General features: G+C 42.8%; 1 protein-coding gene across 2 annotated transcripts in view; it reads left to right on the top strand.

Annotated features, from left to right (window-relative positions):
• The window catches only part of PHKB (phosphorylase kinase regulatory subunit beta), a 262109-nt gene that overhangs the window by 66118 nt on the left and 181121 nt on the right, over positions 1-14870 (top strand). The gene's annotated exons all lie outside the window — the stretch shown is intronic.

Below are 14870 nucleotides of genomic sequence, written 5' to 3'. Positions count from 1 at the left end.
GAAGTTTGTAGGAACTCCTTCAGTATGGACACTGAAGTCCTGTCAGACTCACTAAGACAAGGTACTTAAATACACCTGAGACTCACTTGATTTGTGTGGCATAGCCCTGCTACCTGAACTTTGGGGAATTCTCAGGTCTTAATGTTAGAAGACATTAAGCTCTTCACAGGAAATTTTTTTTCTTTAGGCAATATAAGAGGATAGAGTGAAAGAAAAAAAAAAAGGTCAGTAAAGGAAAGGAAGAGAAATGATGCACTTCTCATTGGAATGTGGGTGACTTCACAATCCGGTGTCCTGTAATATCACTAGTACCTTCTCTTTCAATATCATTTTACCTCAACCTCTAAGATTTTGTAATTTATGTGTTGATTTGGCTGCTCTATGTATTTTAATTTTTTATTTTGATCCATTAGTTGCTAAAACGCATATTTTTCAGGCTCCATGTGTTTGAATTTTTCCTCTTTTGGAGTTTTGTGAGCAGGGAAAAAAATCTTTTTATGATTTTAACCTTAGTTTATTTAGTGCACTTAGTTATTGATTTTTTTTATATCCAAGCATATGTTCTATCTCTGAAAAAGCTTCTTGTATTCTGGAAAAAATGTAAATTCAGCTTCTTATGGGTGAAATACTTTATAAATGACCAGTAAGTCTGTCATATCACTTGAAGATACCATTTTCTTACATATGGTATTTAACTTATCTTTCCTAGTTTAAGTGAAATGTTAATATTTTCTTATTGTATTGCTGTCATTGTCACTCCAGTTATGTAGGTGCAGATGTTTATTAGTAGTGTAATATCTTCTTTTCTATATTAAATCCTTAATTGTTATAGCAAGTCCTTCCTTTTTTTAACTGAAAAATTTAACTCACTGAAGTTGATTGTACCTATCAGTTTTAGGTTACTATATTTTATTTACATTTGCTTGTAAAACTTCTTGCAATATTGCATTGTTAACACATTATTGGTCTTGGATGCTAAAGTGTGTGTAGATAGCAAAATGTTAGATTTTGGTTTTTTAATTCAGTCATTTCCATGTCTTTTAATTGGTGGACCCAGGCCATTAATTTTAGGTTAGCACTGTAGCACTGTCGCACTGTCATCCCGTTGTTCATCGATTTGCTTGAGCGGGCACCAGTAATGTCTCCATTGTGAGACTTCTTGTTACTGTTTTTGGCATATCGAATACGCCATGGGTAGCTTGCCAGGCTCTGCTGTGCAGGTGGGATACTCTCCGTTGCTTACCAGGCTCTCCGAGAGGAATGGAGGAATCGAACTCGGGTCAGCTCTGTGCAAGGAAACGCTCTACCTGCTGTGTTATAGCTCCAGTCCAATTTTAGGTTAATTAACAGAATTTAAATATTGTCATTTTATCATTTGTTTTATATATTTTTTAATTTGACATTCTTTTGTTTTTCTTATTTTTTAGATACCCCCATACCTTCATTTTTCAGTATGTTTCTTTTTCAATTTCTGATGATTCACGTCTGTAGATTGTTTTAAGGTTATGTGGAAATTTACTTGTAAAGTTTTCTTTTTGTGTTTTGGGTTTTTTTGCATATTGAGTCGATTCATATTACACATATTAGTGAGCCACATTTTTCTCTCATTTCCTCTCCTAGTTATTGTATCAATAATACTACCTTGCTCTGTTTCTTTGAGCAACACCTTGATGGTTCTCAAAGTTTCCTTCTGACTCTGCTCGGGGATCACTTCTGGCATTGCTCAAGGGACCATATGTGGTGCCAGATATTAAACCAGGGTCAGCCACGTGCACTTTAAACTTGAACTTTGTCCTCAGCCCCTGTATCAGTACTGCTTTTTGTAAAATTGATTTTATAAGTTCATTTAATATTTCTTGCAAAGCTGATTTGGTTGTAATGAATTGCTTTCATTTTTATCTTTATGTCATAGCTATTACTAAGTAATAGTGTTTTTCTTTCCTGGGGGTAAATACCCCAAAGAGGAATTTCTAGGTCATATGGCAGCTCATTTTTCAGTGTACTGAGAACTCACTATTTTCCATAGGATTTGAGCAACATTTTCACCAGCAATGAATGAGTTTTTTTCACCACATCCTCACCAACCCAGATTGTTCCCAGTATTTTTGATATGTACCATTCTCACTGGCATGAGTTCTCATGGTTGTCTTGATTTGGATTTTCCTAAAAATCAGTGAGAATGAGCATTTTTTCATGTGCCTGTTGAGTATTTGTTGGTCTTCCTAGACAAGTGTCTGTTCATTACCTCTCTTCATTTTTTCATGGGTTTTTAAAAATTTTTTTTGATCTTTGTGAGTACATTATATATCGTAAACATCAGCACTTTATCTGATGTGTTGTATTTAGATATTTTTTTCACACTCAGTGAGTTTTCTTAATTTTAGCCCATGTTTCTTTGCCATACATAAACAGTTTACCTTGACATAGTCCCATTTGTTTAGTTTTGATTCTATCACATTTTGTAGGAAGCCATATTTCAATCCTGGCTCTTATCTTCAAGTAAGACAGAGCCTGGCACTTCTCAAACAGGGGCCTAATTAAAACTTCTCTAACAAGGTCGCCGTTACTGACCTTACTGACCTTACCATTCCACTAGCCGATACCCGTGCCTGACATGATAGATGAACATGTCACAATCTGTGATTGACTACTGTTTGTACGGGGTCCGGGCACGCATACCACTACCTGCCTCACAGCAGGCAAGTATAAAATGCTGTAGCTGCCAGTGAATAAAGCTCTCTCTCCTTTTCTCCTCCTCCTCTGTCTCTGCGTCTGTTCATTCGGCTGCGTCCCCTCCTCAGCCCCACAAAGGGTCCTACCTGCTGGACAGGGCGGGCCCTCACACCTGGCGCCCAGCGTGGGGCAATAGGGGACCACCAAACGCCCGGTCAAGTTCACGTCGGCCGACGGACTCACGAAGAAGTGAGTATCTCTGAGGGTCGCCTCTCTCTTGGCGCACACCCTGAGGGTCGCCTCTCTCTTGGCGCACACCCTGGTTTGGGACCGGGCTCGAATACAGTCTCGTCACACCCTGGCATGAGACCAGACTTGACAGTATAGTGTCAAGGACGAGACGGTCACTGGCAGAAAGTCTTGAATTCCTTTGTCTTATGTGTGTGTGTGTGTATGTGTGAGTGATTGTGCAGTCTTGGACGTCCTCGTCCTTGTACTGAGTCTGTGGCTCCACGACTTGGCATCCTTAAGATCCCTTTAAGGTTACGGAGTCCGAGTGGGCTGTCTGCGATTCCACGAGGAACATATGGTCTAGGGTGGTGCTGGTTTAGACACCGGCCGCAAGTCACCTCTCAGGCTGATCCACTATGGCTAAGTTCCTCACCGGCCAGACATGCATCTGAGTGGTTTGTTATGAGTGTCCCCGTCCCCCCCACCCTTCTTGTGCCTTTTGTGCTTTCATTTCTGCCGAGTTAGAGAAACAGCCTGCCAGTGACCATTTCTTTCTGTACTTTAATTTCCGTCGAGTTAGCTCAGAAACAGCCTACCAGTGAAGATGGCCACTGGTGGAAGACTTGAATCTCTTTGTCCTGTGTTTTCATTTCTGTCTAGTTGGCAGAAACAGCCTCCCAGTGAAGACAGTCACTGGTGGAAGGTTGAATCTCTTTGTCCTATGTTCTCATTTCTGTCTAGTTGGCAGAAACAGCCTCCCAGTGACAACAGTCACTGGTGGAAGCTTGAATTCCTTTCTCCTGTGTTCTCATTTCTGTCTAGTTGGCAGAAACAGCCTCCCAGTGAAGACAGTAACTGGTGGAAGCTTGAATCCCTTTCTCCTGCATCCTCATTTCTGTCTAGTTGGCAGAAACAGCCTCCCAGTGAAGACAGTAACTGGTGGAAGCTTGAATCCCTTTCTCCTGCGTCCTCATTTCTGTCTAGTTGGCAGAAACAGCCTCCCAGTGAAGACAGTAACTGGTGGAAGCTTGAATCCCTTTCTCCTGTGTCCTCATTTCTGTCCAGTTGGCAGAAACAGCCTCCCAGTGAAGACAGTAACTGGTGGAAGCTTGAATCCCTTTCTCCTGTGTTCTCATTTCTGTCTAGTTGGCAGAAACAGCCTCCCAGTGAAGACAGTCACTGGTGGAAAGTTGAATCCCTTTCTCCTGTGTTCTCATTTCTGTCGAGTTGGCAGAAACAGCCTACTAGTGACCGTTTCTTTTTTCTCTTCTTGTTTTATGGCCTGCTTATCTTCTGTTTCCTTCGTCTGTGTTCACCCCTGGGAAATCCCCGTTATTTGCATCGTTTTTCTCACTATCCTTATTTTTATTACTATTTGCATTTTCAAAAGGTGCTTTTCCCGCTGATAAAGATAAATTCCACTCCCTTACTTCCTAAAATTATGGGACAAACACTCTCTAAAAAGGAGCCCTTTGTCAAAGCCCTGAAAAACTTCCTTAAAGACCGTGGAGTAAAAGTAAAGAAAAAAGACCTAGTGCAATTTTTTCTCTTTATAGAAGATATTTGCCCCTGGTTCCCTCAGGAGGGGATTATTAGTGAAAAGAATTGGGCCAGAGTAGGTGATTGTATGGAAAATTATTATGAACAGTATGGTCCTGAAAAAATCCCTACTTCTGCCTTTTCTTATTGGAACTTAATAAATGAGACTCTTAAGAGGCAACAAAGACAGCCAGAGACTCAGCACCTTGTTTCCGAATGTGAGACTTTTTTGAGGAAAAGGTATAAGAGTTCTAAGGCTCCCTCAGTCTGTAGGAATGAGACCCCCCCCATGCAGGAGGCTGACTCCTCAAATTCCGCCACTATAGACTCTGACCATCCTGCTCCCCTATCAGAGCCCTCCCAAGCAAAGGCGCCTCTGAGACTTTATCCTGTGATTTCTGGCATCTCTGATCCCCCCCCTCCAGAATCCGAATTCCTGCCCCCGGAGGACAGGGCTATCCTGGAAAATGAGGTGGCGAGGTATCAGCCCTCAGCCCCTTGGCCCCCGTCAGGAAAACAGCCACCCCCTTATCTGTCCCACGCCACTGCCTTTTCTAATTCCTCCTATGACACCAGTGAGACAGTCCGCCAGCTTGCCCGGGACACTGCTGCTTTACGCGCAGTTCTCCAACAGAAGCAGGAATATGTCCAACTTTTGACTCAAATAAGGCAGCTGGATAAGGAACTTGTGAGTGCCCTGCAGCCTTCTACCCTCTCTCGAGGACCTAGCCTCTCTCAAGGGCCTAGTAAGAAAAGCTCAGTCTCTCCTTCACCCCGCCACACTCTAGTTTTAAAACCCGTGGCTGCCTTTCCAGTTACCAGGTCCCATTCTCGGGCCCTCAATTACCCCACCTCCGCCACGGCTCCACCCGATGATGATGATTCCTCAGATAGAGAAGCTGAGGAGGCCTATCAGCCTGAGGAAGGGGCACATCCTGAAGAGGTAAATCCCCCTCAGGACGTAACTCCTCAAGCACCAATCCGCCAAAGCTACAATAGATTAAAATTCGGGGACCTGAAAGATTTAAAGGCTGCTGTCTCTTCTTGTGGCCCCACTGCTCCTTTTACGCTTGGCCTCTTGGACTCCCTTAGTGAGGGATGGCTCACGCCAAACGACTGGTTCTCAGTCGCTAAGGCTGTCCTGAGTAGAGGAGACTATCTCTTGTGGAAAACAGATTATTCTGATCAATGCCAAGACATGGCATGCAGCAATGTTGCGTCAGGAGGCTCTTCCTCATCCTGGGTCTTTGCTAAACTTCAGGGCCAAGCACCCTTCGATTCTAATGAGGTGCAGGCTCAATTTCCCCCAGGGCTACTTGCCCAGATACAAACGGCTGCCCTCCGGGCCTGGAGGAGGCTTCCCTCTAAAGGGTCAGTCGTAACATCCCTAGCTAAGGTTCATCAGGGAGCTAACGAGCCCTATAGTGATTTCATAGGGCGCCTCACGGAGGCAGCTGAAAAACTTATGGGAAGCGAAGAGACAGATAATGAGCTGATCCGCCACCTGGCCTATGAGAATGCTAACTCCACCTGCCAGGCCGCACTTCGCCCCCATAAGCGTGGGAAGACTCTTTCAGAATACATCAGGCTATGCTCTGATGTTGATCCCACCACCCAAAAAATAGGGCTTGCTATAGGGGCTGCTTTCAAACAACTTGCCATTCAACCAGCGAACAGCCAGAACAAGCTGTGCTTTGGCTGTCAGCAGCCTGGACATTTTTCAAAAAACTGCCCCAATAAAAAACCGCGGCCCAGACCTAAAACTCCTTGTCCTGTGTGTAAACAGGGTTTCCACTGGAGGTCAGAGTGCCTCCAGAGGGCCGGGTCGGGAAACTGGATTCGGGGCCAGCCCCAGGGCCCCCAATCCGCTCCTCCTCCCATGACTGGGGCTCCTCAAAATCATGGGCCATTCAGCCTATCGGCATCCAATCCCTTTGCAAAGCCATCCCCTACTCAGCCGGATTGGATCTCTGTGCCACCTCCCGCACAATATTAGTTAAAGAACAGGGCCCGCAGATAGTGTATGTCAACGCCTGTGGCCCTTTGCCATCTGGAACTTTTGGCCTAATTATTGGACGAGGCAATATGCTTGCTCAGGGTGTGCAAGTACTCCCCGGGATTGTAGATGCTGATTTTCAAGGGCAGATTGGAGTAGTAGTTGAATCAACCTCCCCATTTTCAGTCTTGGACGCTGGCGCGAGGCTGGCACAGCTATTACTCATTCCTATAACAGCAGAAGAAGAACCAACCCCAGTGCCAGATACTTTTGCATTTTTTGCCCAGCGCATTCTTGGTTGCAAAGCCATGATGACTTTAGAAATCAACGGGAAGGAGCTTTCGGGTCTGATTGACACTGGTGCAGATGTAACAATCATTGCCAAAAAAGACTGGCCGAAAGGGTAGCCCCTCACCCCCTCACTGACTCACCTTCAGGGTATAGGCCAATCCCAAAACCCTATGTTAAGTTCATCCTCGCTTGATTGGTGCACCAAGGAGGGCAAATCCGGGACTGTACGCCCTTATGTTCTGCCCGGGCTCCCTGTCAATCTCTGGGGCCGGGATATTCTCTCACAAATGGATCTTTTACTAATTGACACCAAGGGCCTGGACATGCTCCTCTCAGCTGGTTGTTCTCCTGGAAAAGGTTTAGGTAAAAGCCTCCAAGGCATGCCTGCGCCGCTAGCCCTCGCCCCAGTGAAAAATGACCGAGCAGGCTTAGGTTTTTTTCAGTAACTGCCACTGCTCCTCCTGCACCCCATACTGATAAGATCATGTGGAAATCCAATGAACGTGTATGGGTGGACCAGTGGCCCCTCCCTATTGAAAAATTACAGGCCGCCAAGCTGTTAGTGCAGGAACAACTCGCACTAACAGGCAGGGCACATAGAGCCCACCTCCTCCCCCTGGAACACACCCATCTTCGTTATAAAAAAGAAAAACGGCAATTGGCGACTGCTACAGGATCTAAGAGCAGTAAATAAAACCATGGTCATTTTCGGGGCACTTCAACCTGGATTGCCGTCCCCAGCAGCCATTCCTTCAGAAATGCATAAGATAGTACTTGACTTAAAAGACTGCTTTTTCTCAATTCCTTTGCAACCTGATGATTGCCCCCGTTTTGCCTTTAGTTTGCCAGCTACTAATTATAAAGAGCCCATGCAACGTTTTCAATGGAAACTTTTACCCCAGGGAATGGCAAATAGTCCCACACTGTGTCAAAAATTTGTGGCTCAAATTCTTGCTCCCATCAGGGCACAATGGCCCGACATCTATATGATCCATTATATGGATGATATACTGCTTGCTGGATCTGACCCACAGGTCACTATGCTCTGCTGCAATCAAGTAATTTGTGCGTTTACTCAGTCTGGCTTTCAAATTGCCCCCAGTAAAATTCAGACTGCTGACCCCTATACCTTTCTTGGATTCCGCCTCCAGGGGTCCCGTGTACTTTTGCAAAAAATGCAATTAAAGCTTACTTCCTTAAAGACACTACATGACTTTCAACAACTGCTTGGGCATATAACATGGCTCAGTCCTTGTCTCAAACTTACAAAAGGAGATCTTATGCCCCTTTATGACCTCTTGCGCGGTGATGCTGACCCTTCTTCCCCTCGGAGTCTGACACCAGCAGCCCGAGAATCCCTAGTTCTCATAGAAAAGGCGATTGAAAATCATTTTTTTTTTTTTTTTTTTTTTTGCTCTCTAGATTACCAGCAACCCCATTGTCAGGGGGATAAGACCAAAGATAATGTGGACATCTGTAGGCAGGTTCAGGAATCTCAGTGTGAATGTGGTGAGTGGGGTGTGCTCCCGCGTGAAAGAAGGACTGGTCCGAGCAAGTGCAGGAGTGTGCTTTGTGCATGTGCCTTTAATGCTTGTATTTGTCTCATTATCTTTCTCTTAGTTCTGCTTATTATTATCAGCAGAGAAGGTAGGAAAATGTAAGATTATGTGGTTAAGTGTTTAATAATATCAGGAATGAAAAAGTATATCACTAAGGTAGCCTATCCCCAAGTTTGATAAGAAAATACTAGTTCCCCACCTCAGAACTAATCTTGACCAAGAAAGAAAAATGCTAGCATCTGACCACCTTAGGTTTCAACAATTTTGAAAAGGTTTTGCCGGCTTATATAAACAAAAGCGCTTTCTAGACCCATTTTTAACAGGCAGAGAACTGGCTGGTCAGGCAGGGAAACAGGGAGCAATGTTCCCAATCGGCCGACAGGGCTTAACTTTGCCCTGGGGACTGCTCCTTCCTTTCTCAGTCTGTCAGTTTTCTCCCTGCCATTTCTGAAGGGTCAAATCGATTGATCAACTGCAGACGTGTGCACATGTACGTGTGGTGTTTTTAGTGAACTTACTGTCTGTCTGTTTGTCTGTCTGTGGAACACTTGAGTGTTAGAGCTAGTTTGAAGCCAGTAATTATTAGACCTGGGCAGATAAAATCAAGGGAGATCAGAGTGATATGAAGCCCAGCAATTTAAAAGATCTAGGTATCTTTGGAACTTGTTAGATCAGGTTAAACAAAGATTTCTAATTAGAATGTGGCGCCTACAACGAAATTGAAATTTTTAGTCTAAATTTCTTATTGGAAGAACATTAATAGTTATTAACAGTTGAAATTCTTTTGAATTCCAGTATCTGTACTATCTAGAAAAAGCTACAGAACTAGAGCCAGAAAACTAAAAAGTGAAATAAGAATTCAGAGAGTGCAAGGCTTTATCTTACAAGCCTCAGTCAATTTTAATGAGGAATTTAGCTGTTTTTCAAGCAACAGAGGTACAGAAACCCTCAAAATAAATAAAGTTTTCTTATGTTTCCATAAACATTGACAGTCCAAATGTTTTTTCTATGCTATTATCAAAGTTTGGTTAAAAAAATAATATATATATATATATATATATATATACCCAAAGGGCTCTTTATGTGTTTGAAAGCATGTTTGTATTGTAGAATTGTTAGTTAGAAAGCTCATGATTTGAACTAAAGTACAAAAACTATCAAAATTAAGTCAAAGAAGTTTTTACCGTGTTTCACAAAAATTGATGGTCCAAAAGTCTTATGCTATTATACCAATGTATATATTTATATCTGCACTGGGTTAGAATTATTTGACCTAGAGAATCTTGTGAGTTGAAATAATTGTGATCTATGAAAACAGGTTCAAAGAATAATGCTTCAGTTTAAAATATTATTTTCTAGAGTTGCAAAATTGGTTGAAAAACTTATTGTACCTGTGTTTTATTTGATCTCTGAGACTTCTGGTAACTAAAATTTTTAAAGCTACTTAGCTCAGGATTATAAGGGGTTAATCTCAGTTGTCACTTTGGGAGTTTTTAAAGATTTTCCCTGGATCCACCCATCCCCCTGCATTCCCAGCTCGGCAAGCTCTGCCTCAGTCAGACTGGATATGCAGACCCTCCCTAACCTCAACAGTGTATTCTAATCACACTTTTGCTCAGCAGATAAGACTTGCTAATTTAGTTTGTTAACTCTTCTAGGTATCTGGCTCTTGCAACTTTGTAAATGAGAAAGGGCTTGGGAAAAAACTGATCCTTATATTTGCATTAAAATCTGACGAACACACAAAAAAGAAATGGTGGGAAACCTCCTTGTAGGAGGAAAGGTCTCTGCTTATATTTTAACAGATGACAGACATACTAATCCATTCTGGATCCCGCTACGGCCTCATCTGGAGTAAAATTCATCCTCCTGGCTCAGTCTCCAGACCACCTGAGACTCCAACACTCCAAACTTCAGCCCAGAGCAGATCTCAGCTGGAAGTCACAAGAAAATCTAAAGAAGACTCAGCAAAACAGAACCCAAATGGGGAAGCACAGGCTGAATTGGCATGAGGACTTAGTCTGGGATTTACGGTAACCCATCATCCCATTCAGGAGACGAAGGTGATATCCACTCTAACCATAGCCACGCTGTTTGGAACTGGACTGGCAGGAGCTGGGACTGGTATCAATTCACTCACAACCCAACGGAGCAGATTCTCATCCCTTCGAACAGCTACTGATGAGGACCTGGAGAGGATCGAAACCTCCATCAGTCATCTCGAGACATCCCCCAGTTCCTGTCTGAAGTGGTGTTGCAGAACAGGAGAGGACTGGACTTATTATTGTTGCAACAGGGGAGGATTATGTGCTGCCCTAGGGGAGGAATGCTGTTTTAATGCTGTTTTTTTTGCAGATCACACAGGAGTGGTCAGCGATTCCATGGCTAGCTTAGAGTAGGATTTAAGGTTACTTACTCCCCTTGTTGGGTCCACTGTCAGCTGTATCATTGTTAGTTACTGTTGGCCCTTGCGTTTTTAATCAAATCTTGGCTTTTATTAGACAACAAATTCAGCAACTAGAAGCCAAGCCTATACAGGTTCGTTATCATTGGCTTTGATTTGCAGAACACTGACGCCTCTGTTCAGATTCATACCTCATCTTCCCCCAGTTCTCTACCTTGAAGGATGCCGGGCTCCCAAGGATTTCTTCTAGTGGATCAGGTTGCCAGGCAAAGCACTGCAAGGGAGGGCTGATACCCGGGCCCGGCTCCCTGTGAGGTATTCCGGTATAGCATAGAGGTTACTCCAAGACTAGGGACTGATGGGGCCTGTGAGGAGCCCCCTGCATAGACCCGATCATCCCTTCCCTCCTCTCCCTGCAAAAATGGAGTTTTTTTGTCACAAGGGATACCGGACAATGCCTCCCCTGACCACAGTTAATTTAAAACAAAACAGGGGGAGATGTAGGAAGCCATATTTCAATCCTGGCTCTTATCTTCAAGTAAGACAGAGCCTGGCACTTCTCAAACAGGGGCCTAATTAAAACTTCTCTAACAAGGTCGCCGTTACTGACCTTACTGACCTTACCATTCCACTAGCCGATACCCGTGCCTGACATGATAGATGAACATGTCACAATCTGTGATTGACTACTGTTTGTACGGGGTCCGGGCACGCATACCACTACCTGCCTCACAGCAGGCAAGTATAAAATGCTGTAGCTGCCAGTGAATAAAGCTCTCTCTCCTTTTCTCCTCCTCCTCTGTCTCTGCGTCTGTTCATTCGGCTGCGTCCCCTCCTCAGCCCCACAAAGGGTCCTACCTGCTGGACAGGGCGGGCCCTCACAACATTTGTCAGTGGCTTCATAGCATTGAAGATTCCTTGGAGCATTCCGCCTACTTTTTTGTTAGTATGCCCCATATAGAGCACCTTGGAGAAACCCTATAAAAGTCAATTTGAACAAAGGAAGTGCACACATATTGCCAGAGAACATGTACTGCTTGTGTCCAAGTGGCGAAGAATATGTAGTTCCGGAGTACATGTGCTGCCCACATCTCCCTTCTTGAGTTGTGTACCGAGACTCTCTGCCTTTGGAGAAGCCCACATTCTCTCTTTAGCACATTACTCTCACTTTCTCTCCATCCTTCCCCTTCTTCGAAGACTCCAAATAAAATCTGTTTTTACTTCACTATCCATAAATCTGGGGTTAGTACCCACTTTTCAATTCTTCAATTTAGGTGTTTCAGGATTGAATTGGGAGTAAGAAGTACTCTGATGGAAAGGGATCCCAATGTTGGCTTTGTTCAAACAGGGGCTTTGCATTACACAAAGGCCCGTTACAAAGAAGAGTCTCTTTTCAGGAGATGACTGTTGAAGCTCTTTAAGATATAAACAAGTTCTGACAAGGACACCCAGGAATCACAGCTTAATTTACCAGTTTTACCTTTCTGAAGCTTAGTGCTGACAGCCAAAACAGGTAGCCTCAAGCATTCTCTGCAGTGAGCTGGTAGGGTATTTCCTCCTTTTGTGCAGATCTTTTTGTTCCTGGTTGTCTGGTATATGTAACTGTGCTCCTCATTGCTCAGTCCTGGAGGACTGAGCTCCATCTCCAGTGTCACAATGCTTTATAGATAGAACACATTTATTACCCTGAGCTGCCAGTACCTAACTTTATCAGAGTCCCTTGTGTGGGCATGAGCCCTTCTAAGACAGTCTGGACATAGTCTCAGAAGGAAGGCTGTGAATCAGTGTTTTCCCCTCTCTTTAAGTTCTGGTTTCCAGTGGCATACCTGGCAGGTTTTTTTTTTACAGTTATTCTTACACTCACTGATATGAAAGGTCTCAAAGAAATGTCACCAGCCACCTCTGCCTGTGAAAATAGTGCCCTTCTAGTCATCGATTTAGTTATCATTTCAGCACGTATAGTTCCATAAATCTGTTTGTCTACTGAAAATGTGGGGAGGAGGTAAATCTGTCACCTTTACTTGTCACCTTGTGGTCTCTGTGTATTTTGAAGAGAGTGTTTTATCGGTATATCATTTATAAGTATTTCAAACTTCTTGTGGTTTGTCTTATTCTCTTAACATTTTCCTTTATAGAACAGTTCTAATTGAGCTTATCATTTTTTATTAATCATTTTATTATCTAAAAATTATATATAAAAGGCACCATCATATCCTAGGTCATGAATTATTTTCTTTCATGTTGCCTTTTTGACAGCATGATCGATTTTCATAGTTTTGCTCTTATATTCAGGTTATATCGTCCATTTTAGGCTCATTTTTATCATAGTACGATGACATGTGTCTAAATTCCTTTTAGAAAAATCTCTTTCTAATTTTTATTTTTACTGGCTCTGTAACACACAATCAATCCTGGCAAGGCTCGAGGAACTACATGGGGAACTGGTGATCAAATTTGGGTCATCCACAAGGCAACCACCACCTTACCCACTGTGCCATCACTCTGACCCTAAATTTCATTTTTGTATATGTGAGGGTCATATCTAGATTCTTGTTTTTGTAGGTGTTTGTTATGGCATTATGTTGAGACTATCATTGATTCACTGTAAAATTAAAGTCTACATCAATAAAAGATCTGGGATGAAGATTAGATTTTAAGTATAATGTATAAAAAGCTCAGATTGATCTCACATGGATTTGACGGAGGTTTTTTTTTTTCTTTTTGGGTCACACCTGGCGATGCACAGGGGTTACTCCTGGCTTTGTACTCAAGAATTACTCCTGGCGGTGCTCAGGGGATGCTGGGAATCAAACCCGGGTCGGCCACTTGCAAGGCAAACGCCCTACCCGCTGTGCTATCACTCCAGCCCCGAGGTGTTTATTTTTAATCTCAGAATTTTAGCCTCTTCACATTTCATGTGGACACTGGCTTCCAATAATAGTGTGAAAGGATTTTAAGTTTTTATTAATTCTTATTTTTGTTTCATTTCTTGTGTATGGATTTTGGACCACACCTGGTAGTACTCAGGGCTACTCCTAACATGATGCTCTGGCAATATGGATGAACCATGGGACCGGGGATGGGTGTTTGAGCATTGTATAACTGAGACTTAAACCTGAAAGCTTTGTAACTTTCCACATGGTGAATCAATAAAATAATTTAAAAAAAAAGAAAAAAGAAAAATAAATTTATGGTTGTATGAAAAGCATGCACTCAAGTGTTTTCAGCTGTCTCTCACCTCCCCCTTTTGTGGCTAAACACCTTTTTATTTATTTATTTTTAAATTTTATTTCTCCCTTACGCTATGTTTTTATTTATTTATTTATTTAGTGAATCACCATGATAGGCCATTCATTACAAAGCTATTCATGATTGGGTTTCAGTCATGCAGTGATCCAACACCAATCCGTCCATCACTGTACATTTCCTACGACCAATGTCCCCAGTTTCCCTGCTCTCTCCCTCTCATGTTTTGCCATACAGGTCCTAGATCCTAAAAGGTGATCATTGTTTGGAGCATTCAGTATTTTTACTGGGGAGGTACAGCTGGAGTAGCTTTTGTTAACTGGGTGGTGACTGGGTGTGGACATCAGTGCCTGGGCTTCCAAAAGTGCAAGGAGGTGGGGGCAAATAGCCCACCTCCCATTCCATGAAAGCCTGGAGCTTTCAGTCATAAAACCCACATATCCTAGTTTTTCTAGTGGATTAATTTCTGGGTGAGACTCGTCCAGAGCAGTGGAGTCTAGGCAGGAGCATGGCAGCGATTGTGTAGTGTGGAAGTTTTCTGCTGCTGGGGCTCTCTTTGGGCACTCCAGAGTGCCCTGTGAGCCCCCCTTTCTTATTCCTTTAAATGTAGCATTCTTGTAAATATTAGCAAAAGAAATCCTTGAAAACTTATGGTTGAAGTATTGTGAGAGAATTTAAATTTCATTTTGATTCTCTTTAAGTATTCGCTTTAGTCTTTATATTAGGAAAACCAGGTATAATCAAGTATATGTAGTAATACTGAATAATATTAATTCATAATAAAGATACAGTAACATTAATTCTAATTGCTAGTAAAAATAAGAATTCAACAGGTTTAAAAAAGTTAATAAGCAAGTTGTGATTTTGGATTTCCAATGGTAATTGTTCTTTTAAGTATCAAAAGTTCTCATTATTACATGTGCCTTTATGT

Source organism: Sorex araneus, chromosome 8 (genome assembly GCF_027595985.1).
Source record: "Sorex araneus isolate mSorAra2 chromosome 8, mSorAra2.pri, whole genome shotgun sequence".
NCBI classification, from domain to species: Eukaryota; Metazoa; Chordata; class Mammalia; order Eulipotyphla; family Soricidae; genus Sorex; species Sorex araneus.
Note: the sequence above shows the minus strand (reverse complement) of the source record. Positions and strands in the feature narration are given on the sequence as shown.